Source organism: Ornithodoros turicata, chromosome 1 (genome assembly GCF_037126465.1).
Source record: "Ornithodoros turicata isolate Travis chromosome 1, ASM3712646v1, whole genome shotgun sequence".
Taxonomy (NCBI): Eukaryota; Metazoa; Arthropoda; class Arachnida; order Ixodida; family Argasidae; genus Ornithodoros; species Ornithodoros turicata.
The window spans coordinates 69886539-69896403 of record NC_088201.1 but is presented as its reverse complement, the minus strand read 5'-3'; the positions used below and the strand labels follow the sequence as shown (position 1 = coordinate 69896403).

General features: G+C 46.5%; 1 long non-coding RNA gene across 1 annotated transcript; it reads left to right on the top strand.

The window, feature by feature from the left end:
• The first annotated feature begins 1408 nt into the window (after positions 1-1408).
• LOC135400408 (uncharacterized) lies at positions 1409-3785 on the top strand. The gene is made up of 2 exons (XR_010424609.1): positions 1409-1563; positions 3299-3785. It is a non-coding gene; the product is annotated as an uncharacterized LOC135400408 (long non-coding RNA).
• Positions 3786-9865: the final 6080 nt, after the last annotated feature.

The window sequence follows — 9865 nt, the reverse complement described above, 5'->3', positions numbered from 1 at the left end:
AGATTGGGGAGTTTCATTGCCAGGGGCGATACCCTACCCCTGCTGGTGGTGATGTGGTGAAATGGAATAATGACTGGCCTCACAGTGAGGACGGAAGCCCTATGGTATCCAAAAAAGTCGACGGGAGTCAACGAGCACGTACTTCAACACTTCCATCCCCAAATAAACCAAGCACCCCAGACCAAGCACATAAAGAGCACAAGAACGACGCGACATTGGTCGTCGATGGCTTCTATGGGCTGCGAAGTGATTCATCCTGGCAGCGTCGAACGGGTGTTGCTCTTCCCGCGCTCGCGACACACTCGTTTCGGTTGCGGCTCATTCGCATAGCAATATTTGGGCGATTGATATTTCAGAGTACGTGTTCGTTTGTTAATATGTATAGTGCTATATATGTTTTCAAGTATTTCACTGATAGAACATTTGTAGGAACCTCCCTTTGTGGGACGAAGTGCCAAATTTGGCATCACCTATATAGCCGAATGTACTCAACAGTTGAGATCCACATTAATTTTTGTGACTCATTTACAGCTACTGAAGTGATAGGACGCCGCCAGTATTTATCTGGGTCAATAAAATATGTAGCGCAATACAGGGTTAAAGAACGACTGCTTCTGCCATCTCACATTTTCTCGGGAACGTCTAGTAGTTACTACGCTCTTCGACAAAATGTCTGTCTCGCCACTTGCTAAAATGCCATCTATGCTGCTGTCATAGTCTCTTTTTTTTGTTGTTAAAAATATACATTGAATACCAAAGGAATCGTATATACCAGTATACCATATAACGTTTATGAGCGTACCAATAACGGTGATCACTAGAGTGAAGCATTACCTATGCGTGCGCTACTTTCTAGCCGAGAACTGCAGCCTCTGCATGAAGCAGTGAAGGTGCTGGGACCTGCCGTCCATTGACGAATGCGCAACATCAACTTATCATTCCTTAAGATGATAGATGGTGATGACGGTGAACTGAAGTGTTATGTCGCAATGGCCTTGGGATCCTAGAGATTGATATTTTAGCCATGTGCTATTCGTCACTCTGGAGTAGCCTGCCCCACGTTGAGTAAGGTCTACGTCACCCTATCTTTATATTCCCATCATCATCGTGATCACTACTCCTCCCTTCGGTGATGCCATTGCTGGCGCTTTACAGAACCAATAATAAGTACAAGCATTGTCAGATATTAAAATGCGTATAGAAGAGGCATTTGATGAGGGGTTCCGCCCTATTCTTGGAGGAATTAACGAAAAATAACTACCACAAAATGCACCAGTAAATGCACACTATTCATGGCAACACTCGAATGGATTTGCTTAGGTGTTACTAGTCCAGATAACGGACTTTTTCTGTCAGAGCTATATTTGTGGCGAGCGTAAATGTGTACTCACCGTTTGCTGTGGAAAAACCGCCGTCTAACAAAGGACGCGTGCGCGAGCATTGGCCCATAAATACTGACAACCGGCAACTGACAACTATTCACATCACAGTGTCAGCCGAAGTATTCACACCTTCCAAGGATGAAGTTCACTCTTGTGTTGGTTACCATCACTCTCAGTCTAGGTAAGCTGAAGATGCGAGTTTGACTCTTCCAGTCATAAAAGTACCCCGTATTCAACTTGGGGCGCGAGACAATGATTACCTCACATATTGGCAGCTCTTGCGGCTTCCCTCTTCTCTACGTTGTTCAATCGTGCAAAGAGCTGAAAGCCTCAGGCGTCGAAATTGGCGCGGCACATTGTTCCAGGTTCTGAGCTTCATTAAATCCCTAATACGAGTAATTGCTAATGAAAAAAAAAAAAAAAAAATAGCGGTCTCCCTGCTGCGTATTGCGTACTAGGAGTACTGCGATAGCAATCTTTGAACTGCTAAGAAAATACGATTTATTTGCGAGAGGGACGGCTTGGCACAGATCTCTACAAGAAACCCACTGACAAACGGCAATACCTCCATTTCAGCAGCCATTACCCTGTTATTCAGGGAAAAAAAGCAGCATTCTGTTTGGCCCATACACGCGTCTCAAACGAATCTGCTCAAACAACGATGGTTTTCTTAAACACTCGGATCAAATGTCCCGCGATTTTAAGTAACACAATTATCCTCCTGGCCTTGTAGACAACGCCCTTTCGAGGGCATCCCGTTGTGAACGACAAGAGCTCCTTGAACATCATCCACCAAAGGAATACAGCGGTCCTGTTTTTGTATCTTCTTACCATCCACCGTTTGCCAACATAAAAACAATTTTCCATCGTTACTTTAACATTCTCCACGCCGATGACAAACTTAAAGCAAAATTTTCGCCGAGCCCCCTCTGATTAGTATGGAGCACCTCTCGTACCGGCGTTCCTGAATGCTACCACGTCCACTGCAGCATTTCCACCATTTAGTACCAGCTACATAAGCTTTGCCTCTTGAAAATCGATTTCCACAACAAATAGCAGCCGTTACGTACAATGAAATATTAGCATTACGACGACAACTAAATGCTTGCCCAAGTCACGGCGCCCTTCCAGGTTTGGACTAACCCGAGTTGACGTAAGGTAGCCCTCTATCAGCAATGGACAAAAGGGTTGAAAAACCGTCAGCCCTTCCGGCAACACAGTGGTTCTTTTTCTTATGTTGATGTTAACGGCTTATTCGCATGTACGGCAACTTCATATTAAAAGGGCACTAAAATGCAAAAATAAGTACACTTCAAATCACATTACACGCTATGTTATTTTCGTACTTATCATAATTCAAAAAATTGATTCCATTACCAAGCTACAATAAAAAATATACCGGTCTCTTTCTTGCTTCGGCACTAGCAATGAACGTCTACGCTGTGCGTGCACGCGCGTGCTACGCCATGGAGCAGTCCCTGTGAAAAACATAGTGCGCGTTGCGAAGCGGAGTGGCGTTGCTGTCCGAAGGACATGAAGATAAACGTTGCCAGTGGAACATTCGCGAGAACTGCTGTGGGCTACAGTTCAGTGAATCGGTATTGAAAAACGCAACATTGCGCATCATGCCACGCATATACGGAACACTACGATCGGACCCGTTCCAAATTCACACGCCCACGATAGGTATGCGCACGCTTCTCCTGCTGTCTCATTGGATGGCGCCAATCTTTGCCTCCTGGGGATCCCATTCGTTCCCGCCAAAGACGGCTCTGTTTTCATTGCATTTTTCTTCTAACCGGTAGCGTTGTGTGAACTAATTTTGTTTGAACCGCACTAATTAAAACACAGACTTTCCTTTGAGAGCAAGTTGTTTTTGCATTTTAGTGCCCCTTTAACCATTTTTATACGAACAGGTGTGGTCATGGCAAACAAACTGCCCGTGGACGTTGAACTAGACGACGGTGCACTGGATGTAGCTAATATAAACGTGCACAAGACTATGACGAAGCGCCAAGTGCAGCCATCCTGGTTCATTAAGTTCGGCGCAAACCCTGGAAACCTTCCGAATCCGTTTGCTCAAGGAGGAATCCAGATTCCACCAGCGCAGGGGAACCCGTTCGCATTTCCCTTTCAATTCCCCTGGCAACAACAAGGTAACCAGCAACAGCAGCCACCACAGCAAGGTAACCAGCATCAGTAGCCACTACAGCAAGCCTAAAAAGAAGCACATCAGTACACAACAAGGCCTTTGTTTCGTCTCCTTACGTTTCCTATTCGGATATCAAGAGTACAGAAGAGTTACGTCCCAATGATTTACTTTGTATAAAAGCCTCCGCATTGTGACTTGCTTTTTTTTATATTGTTTTACGCGTGTGAAATAAATCTCCCTATTCTTGTGGAGACTCTGATACATAACATAGGCTCCTAGTTAATGTCGTTTTCGCTCCGCATAATCGACAGCAAATAGGTTGTGTCTTCGCATTTTCCCACTAAGTACACTCATTGAGGAATTTCAAGAATCGGCTGATGCTTGGCGCTACAGTTAAAGGCTTGTGGCCCTTCGCCTTTCAACCCAGGACGCATCACCAAGAGCTAATGCCACCTACGGGGTGGTTGCAAAAGCTTTGTGTGTGAGGTCCTTTCTTTTTTCTTAATAAGCACGCCCCCCCCCCCCCGTGTGCAAAGCATGTTAGGGAAAGCCCCACGGCGAACTGTGCTGTGAAGCACCAAAACATATAGGATACGAAATCCCTGAATAATGATGATCGTTAGAGTATTTATGGCGCACGAGCGACCATGGCTATAGTGCGCAAAAAAGCGGTGATTAGTGACTGCGTACAGGTAGAACTATTGAGTGAAAAGTAGCACGTCATGGAAATTCATATATATATATATATATATATATGTTTACAGTTTGACCGTGCACTCCCAGCCGAGTACAGCTGTTTCGTCCTACTTGGTACTCGTCAGCACGGCGTAGGGAAGTGACACGGTCTTGGGTCGGCACTAACAGTGCGTCTCGGCGAGACGTCAATGTCCCACGATGACGGCGCCACTTGTGGAGGCTGCAGTGCGAGCTAGCAAGTACATATACAAAGGGACAATAGCCGGGCTCTGTAGCTGCACGTTGAGCATATGTTTACAGTTTGACCGTGCACTCCCAGCCGAGTACAGGTGTTTCGTCCTACTTGGGACTCGTCAGCCCGGCGTAGGGAAGTGACACGGTCTTGGGGCGGCACTAACAGTGCGTCTCGGCGAGACGTCAATGTTCCGTCACCTCACGTCATATATATATATATATATATGTATAGATACTCATGGAACGATGCGACAGCACCAGAGGACACGTGTTTCGCCGTGTTTGCGGCTCGTCAGCCCTGCCGCTACCAAGGGCTGACGAGCCGCAAGCACGGCGAAACACGTGTCCTCTGGTGTCGCATCGTTCCATGAGTATCTGTTTCTCTACTTGCAGCCATAGAAGCCATCTTAATCTGTAACACACTGTAAAACTGTAAAACACGTCTAGCGTCATTTACTTGTTTCTTTCATGGCTTTCCCCCCTCTTTATATATATATATATAAGTTGAAATAAACGAATGCGGTTGACCACGAAAAATAAAGGTATTCAATAAAGATCAGAAGTGGAGAATTTGCTTCTACAGGACAAGGAATAAAAGGGGAACTTTATTAAAAACTAAGAGGGGGTATTCGACGTCTCGACAGCTGCGCTGTCTTCAACAGGAATGGGATATTATGGTGACGCAAGACAATTGCAAAGAATGAGAGGGGAATATGTACAAGGGGAGAGGGCAGCACACGTGCTTTGTCAAACAAAGGTAAAAGGGTACAATGAATCACAGGCAGTCATGTTCTTCGCCGGAGGGCAATGATTTCATGGGGTGACCAACCGGGGAGTCTGAAAGAGATACAAAAGAGTGTATGTATTCTCAGAGAATTAGGAATTTAGGTTGCGGACTGTTGAGAGGACGCCGGGGTCCTCGTTAATCTGGCTTTTAAATTTGTAGATCAGGAACGATTCTCTTTGTTCTCTAAGGCGTTGGGATGGAAAACCCGATTGCAGAACGAAAATGGCTATGTCGTTAATTGAGTGGCCGGGTTTACTAAAATGACGAGACACTGGCAGATTAGGTTTCTTTGATACGTCGGACCTGTGGTTGTTGACTCGTCAATCGTCAACAATCGTCGTTGTTGAATCGCAAACACCGTCGCAAACGCAACCACCTTATCTGAGTCTCATAGAGCAGAACAAGACGAGTTCTTTCGAAAGAAACGAGTGAGCCTAAAACTACAGAAAGAAAAAAAGCTCACTCGGGATAACATACAACATCATACCGCCGATAACACAGCCTCAAACGCGCCCAATTTCTTGTCCACTTCTGCCGTAGCCTCAAACTCTAATCTGCAGCATCTAAACAATAATTCCCCTCCAATGCGTGATGCCGACCGACTACCAAAAGATGGTAACGTTATCAACCTTTCTTCACGTGAACTTACGAACTCCGATCGTTCCCTACTTGGTAAAGGATTATCGTTCTGCCCTAATGATGCAAGAGTGGATGAATACCAGTTACATGTAGATCTTGATAACTTTGCCCGGAGGCTACGGCTTGCAGAATACTTTCATGAAAAGACAGAGTCGAACGGTAATCCGTTTCGTATAAAATCAGAGTTCACTCCAGAACCTAACCGAGATAAAACCCTTGATTTGTACATTAAAGCAGTTCAGAAGGATATCTTCCGTGCGTATCAGGACAGCGCAAAACGCAAACTCAGGTATAACCTCACTAAGCAGGAGAAAGAAAGTTTGTCGGCATTAGAGAACGACAAGGATATCGTAATTGAGAGGGCAGATAAAGGAGGCGCGATAGTTGTAATGGATAAACAATCATACGTTACAGAAGGCCTCCGCCAACTTCAGTGCGCGGAATTTTACAGACCTCTCGAAACTGACCCTACCCCCGAAATCAGTGCCAATGTAACCAAAGTCCTAACAAGATTAAAAAACGCCAAGAAGATTGGCGAGAGCTTGTACCAGTATTTACTCCCAAAGGACCCTAGGCCTTGTAGATTTTACATGCTCCCCAAGATACATAAGCCGGGTAACCCCGGAAGGCCGATTGTTTCCTGTAATGGTACAGCCACTGAGAATCTTTCATCATTCGTGGATCATCTCCTCAAGCCCATCCCGTCTAAATTCGACTCATACGTTAAGGATACCAACCATTTCCTTCAAGATATACGTAAAATAAACGTTCCCCCTAACTGTCTGTTAGCAACCCTAGATGTCACTTCCCTGTATACTAACACTCCTCACTCAGATGGAATAGCAGCAGCAGAATGTGCATTTAAGAATCAACCCGATCAGGGTCATGATACGTCCGTCCTCACGGAACTCCTGAATCTGATCCTAACATGCAATAACTTTGAATTCGACGACAAACACTACATACAGGTCAATGGTACAGCAATGGGAACAAAAATGGCTCCTAACTATGCAAATATCTTCATGGCATCCTTGGAAGAACCGTTCCTCAGAAATTGTGCACTGAAGCCACTCCTATATAAGCGATTCCTAGATGATATACTCATTATTTGGCCCCACTCCGAATGCGACCTTCAGTTGTTTGTTAACGACTTTAACCAAGTACATCCCAGTATTAAATTTACATTCAATTACTCCTCCTCAGCTGTTAATTTTCTGGATGTGAAAGTTAAACTACATAATGGAATCATAACCACCAGTCTGCATCGAAAGCCTACCGACTCCCAACAGTATCTATCGTTCCAGAGTTGCCACTCCAGACACACTAAGCTAGCTATCCCTTATACTCAGGCGCTGCGTTACCGGAGAATATGTTCGAACGATGATGAACTAGACAATCATCTTGAGAGCCTTGAAGAAACTTTCGCAGATATAAAATATCCTAATCATGTCGTAAAAGATGCCATTGCCAGAGCTAGATCAACCGATCGAAAGAACCTATTCCAAACACAGCCCCGAGCCGATAAGAATTCTTCGGTAAACCTCACTATTAGCTTCAACGGTTATGCCCCGGACGTAAACCGCATACTTAAACGGCACTATGCAATCCTCACCCAATCTGATCGTATGAGCCAGGTGTTTCCGGAACCACCCCGCGTTACTTATAGTCGAGCAAGGAACATCCAAGACAGACTTGTGAACGCCAAGTTAAAGAAGCCGTCGGAACACAACGGTTGTCAACCATGCAACGGACGCCGATGCCAGATCTGTAAATTAATGCAAACTGCTACCAGAGTAGAAAGCACAAATTCCAGCTATCGCACAAAAATTAATGGTCTATTTAACTGTAACTCTTCTAACGTCCTTTATCTCCTTCAATGTAATGAGTGCAAGGCCCACTATATCGGTCAAACAGCTACATCCTTCAGAATCCGATTCAACAACCACAGGTCCGACGTATCAAAGAAACCTAATCTGCCAGTGTCTCGACATTTTAGTAAACCCGGCCACTCAATTAACGACATAGCCATTTTCGTTCTGCAATCGGGTTTTCCACCCCAACGCCTTAGAGAACAAAGAGAATCGTTCCTGATCTACAAATTTAAAAGCCAGATTAACGAGGACCCCGGCGTCCTCTCAACAGTCCGCAACCTAAATTCCTAATTCTCTCAGAATACATACACTCTTTTGTATCTCTTTCAGACTCCCCGGTTGGTCACCCCATGAAATCATTGCCCTCCGGCGAAGAACATAACTGCCTGTGATTCATTGTACCCTTTTACCTTTGTTTGACAAAGCACGTGTGCTGCCCTCTCCCCTTGTACATATTCCCCTCTCATTCTTTGCAATTGTCTTGCGTCACCATAATATCCCATTCCTGTTGAAGACAGCGCTGCTGTCGAAACGTCGAATACCCCCTCTTAGTTTTTAATAAAGTTCCCCTTTTATTCCTTGTCCTGTAGAAGCACCTTCTCCACTTCTGATCTTTATTGAATACCCTTATATATATGTTTACAGTTTGACCGTGCACTCCCAGCCGAGTACAGCTATTTCGTCCTATTTGGGACTCATCAGCCCGGCGTAGGGAAGTGACACGGTCTTGGGTCGGCGCTAACAGTGCGTCTCGGCGAGACGTCAATGTTCCACGGTGACGGCGTCACCTGTGGAGGCCGCAGTCCAAGCTAGCAAGTACATATACAAAGGGAAAATAGCCGAAGCTCTGTAGCTGCACGTGGAGCATATGTTTACAGTTTGACCCTGCACTCCCAGCCGAGTACAGCTATTTCGTCCTATTTGGGACTCACCAGCCCGGCGTAGGGAAGTGACACGGTCTTGGGTCGGCGCTAACAGTGCGTCTCGGCGAGACGTCAATGTTCCACGGTGACGGCGTCACCTGTGGAGGCCGCAGTGCAAGCTAGCAAGTACATATACAAAGGGAAAGTAGCCGAAGCTCTGTAGCTGCACGTTGAGCGTATGTTTACAGTTTGACCGTGCACTCCCAGCCGAGTACAGCTGTTTCGTCCTATTTGGGACTCATCAGCCCGGCGTAGGGAAGTGACACGGTCTTGGGTCGGCGCTAACAGTGCGTCTCGGCGAGACGTCAATGTTCCACGGTGACGGCGTCACCTCTGGAGGCCGCAGTGCAAGCTAGCAAGTACATATACAAAGGGAAAATAGCCGAAGCTCTGTAGCTGCACGTTGAGCATATGTTTACAGTTTGACCGTGCACTCCCAGCCGAGTACAGCTGTTTCGTCCTATTTGGGACTCATCAGCCCGGCGTAGGGAAGTGACACGGTCTTGGGTCGGCGCTAACAGTGCGTCTCGGCGAGACGTCAATGTTCCACGGTGACGGCGTCACCTCTGGAGGCCGCAGTGCAAGCTAGCAAGTACATATACAAAGGGAAAATAGCCGAAGCTCTGTAGCTGCACGTTGAGCATATGTTTACAGTTTGACCGTGCACTCCCAGCCGAGTACAGCTGTTTCGTCCTATTTGGGACTCATCAGCCCGGCGTAGGGAAGTGACACGGTCTTGGGTCGGCGCTAACAGTGCGTCTCGGCGAGACGTCAATGTTCCACGGTGACGGCGTCACCTGTGGAGGCCGCAGTGCAAGCTAGCAAGTACATATACAAAGGGAAAATAGCCGAAGCTCTGTAGCTGCACGTTGAGCATATGTTTACAGTTTGACCGTGCACTCCCAGCCGAGTACAGCTGTTTCGTCCTATTTGGGACTCATCAGCCCGGCGTAGGGAAGTGACACGGTCTTGGGTCGGCGCTAACAGTGCGTCTCGGCGAGACGTCAATGTTCCACGGTGACGGCGTCACCTGGAGGCCGCAGTGCAAGCTAGCAAGTACATATACAAAGGGAAAATAGCCGAAGCTCTGTAGCTGCACGTTGAGCATATGTTTACAGTTTGACCGTGCACTCCCAGCCGAGTACAGCTGTTTCGTCCTATTTGGGACTCATCAGCCCGGC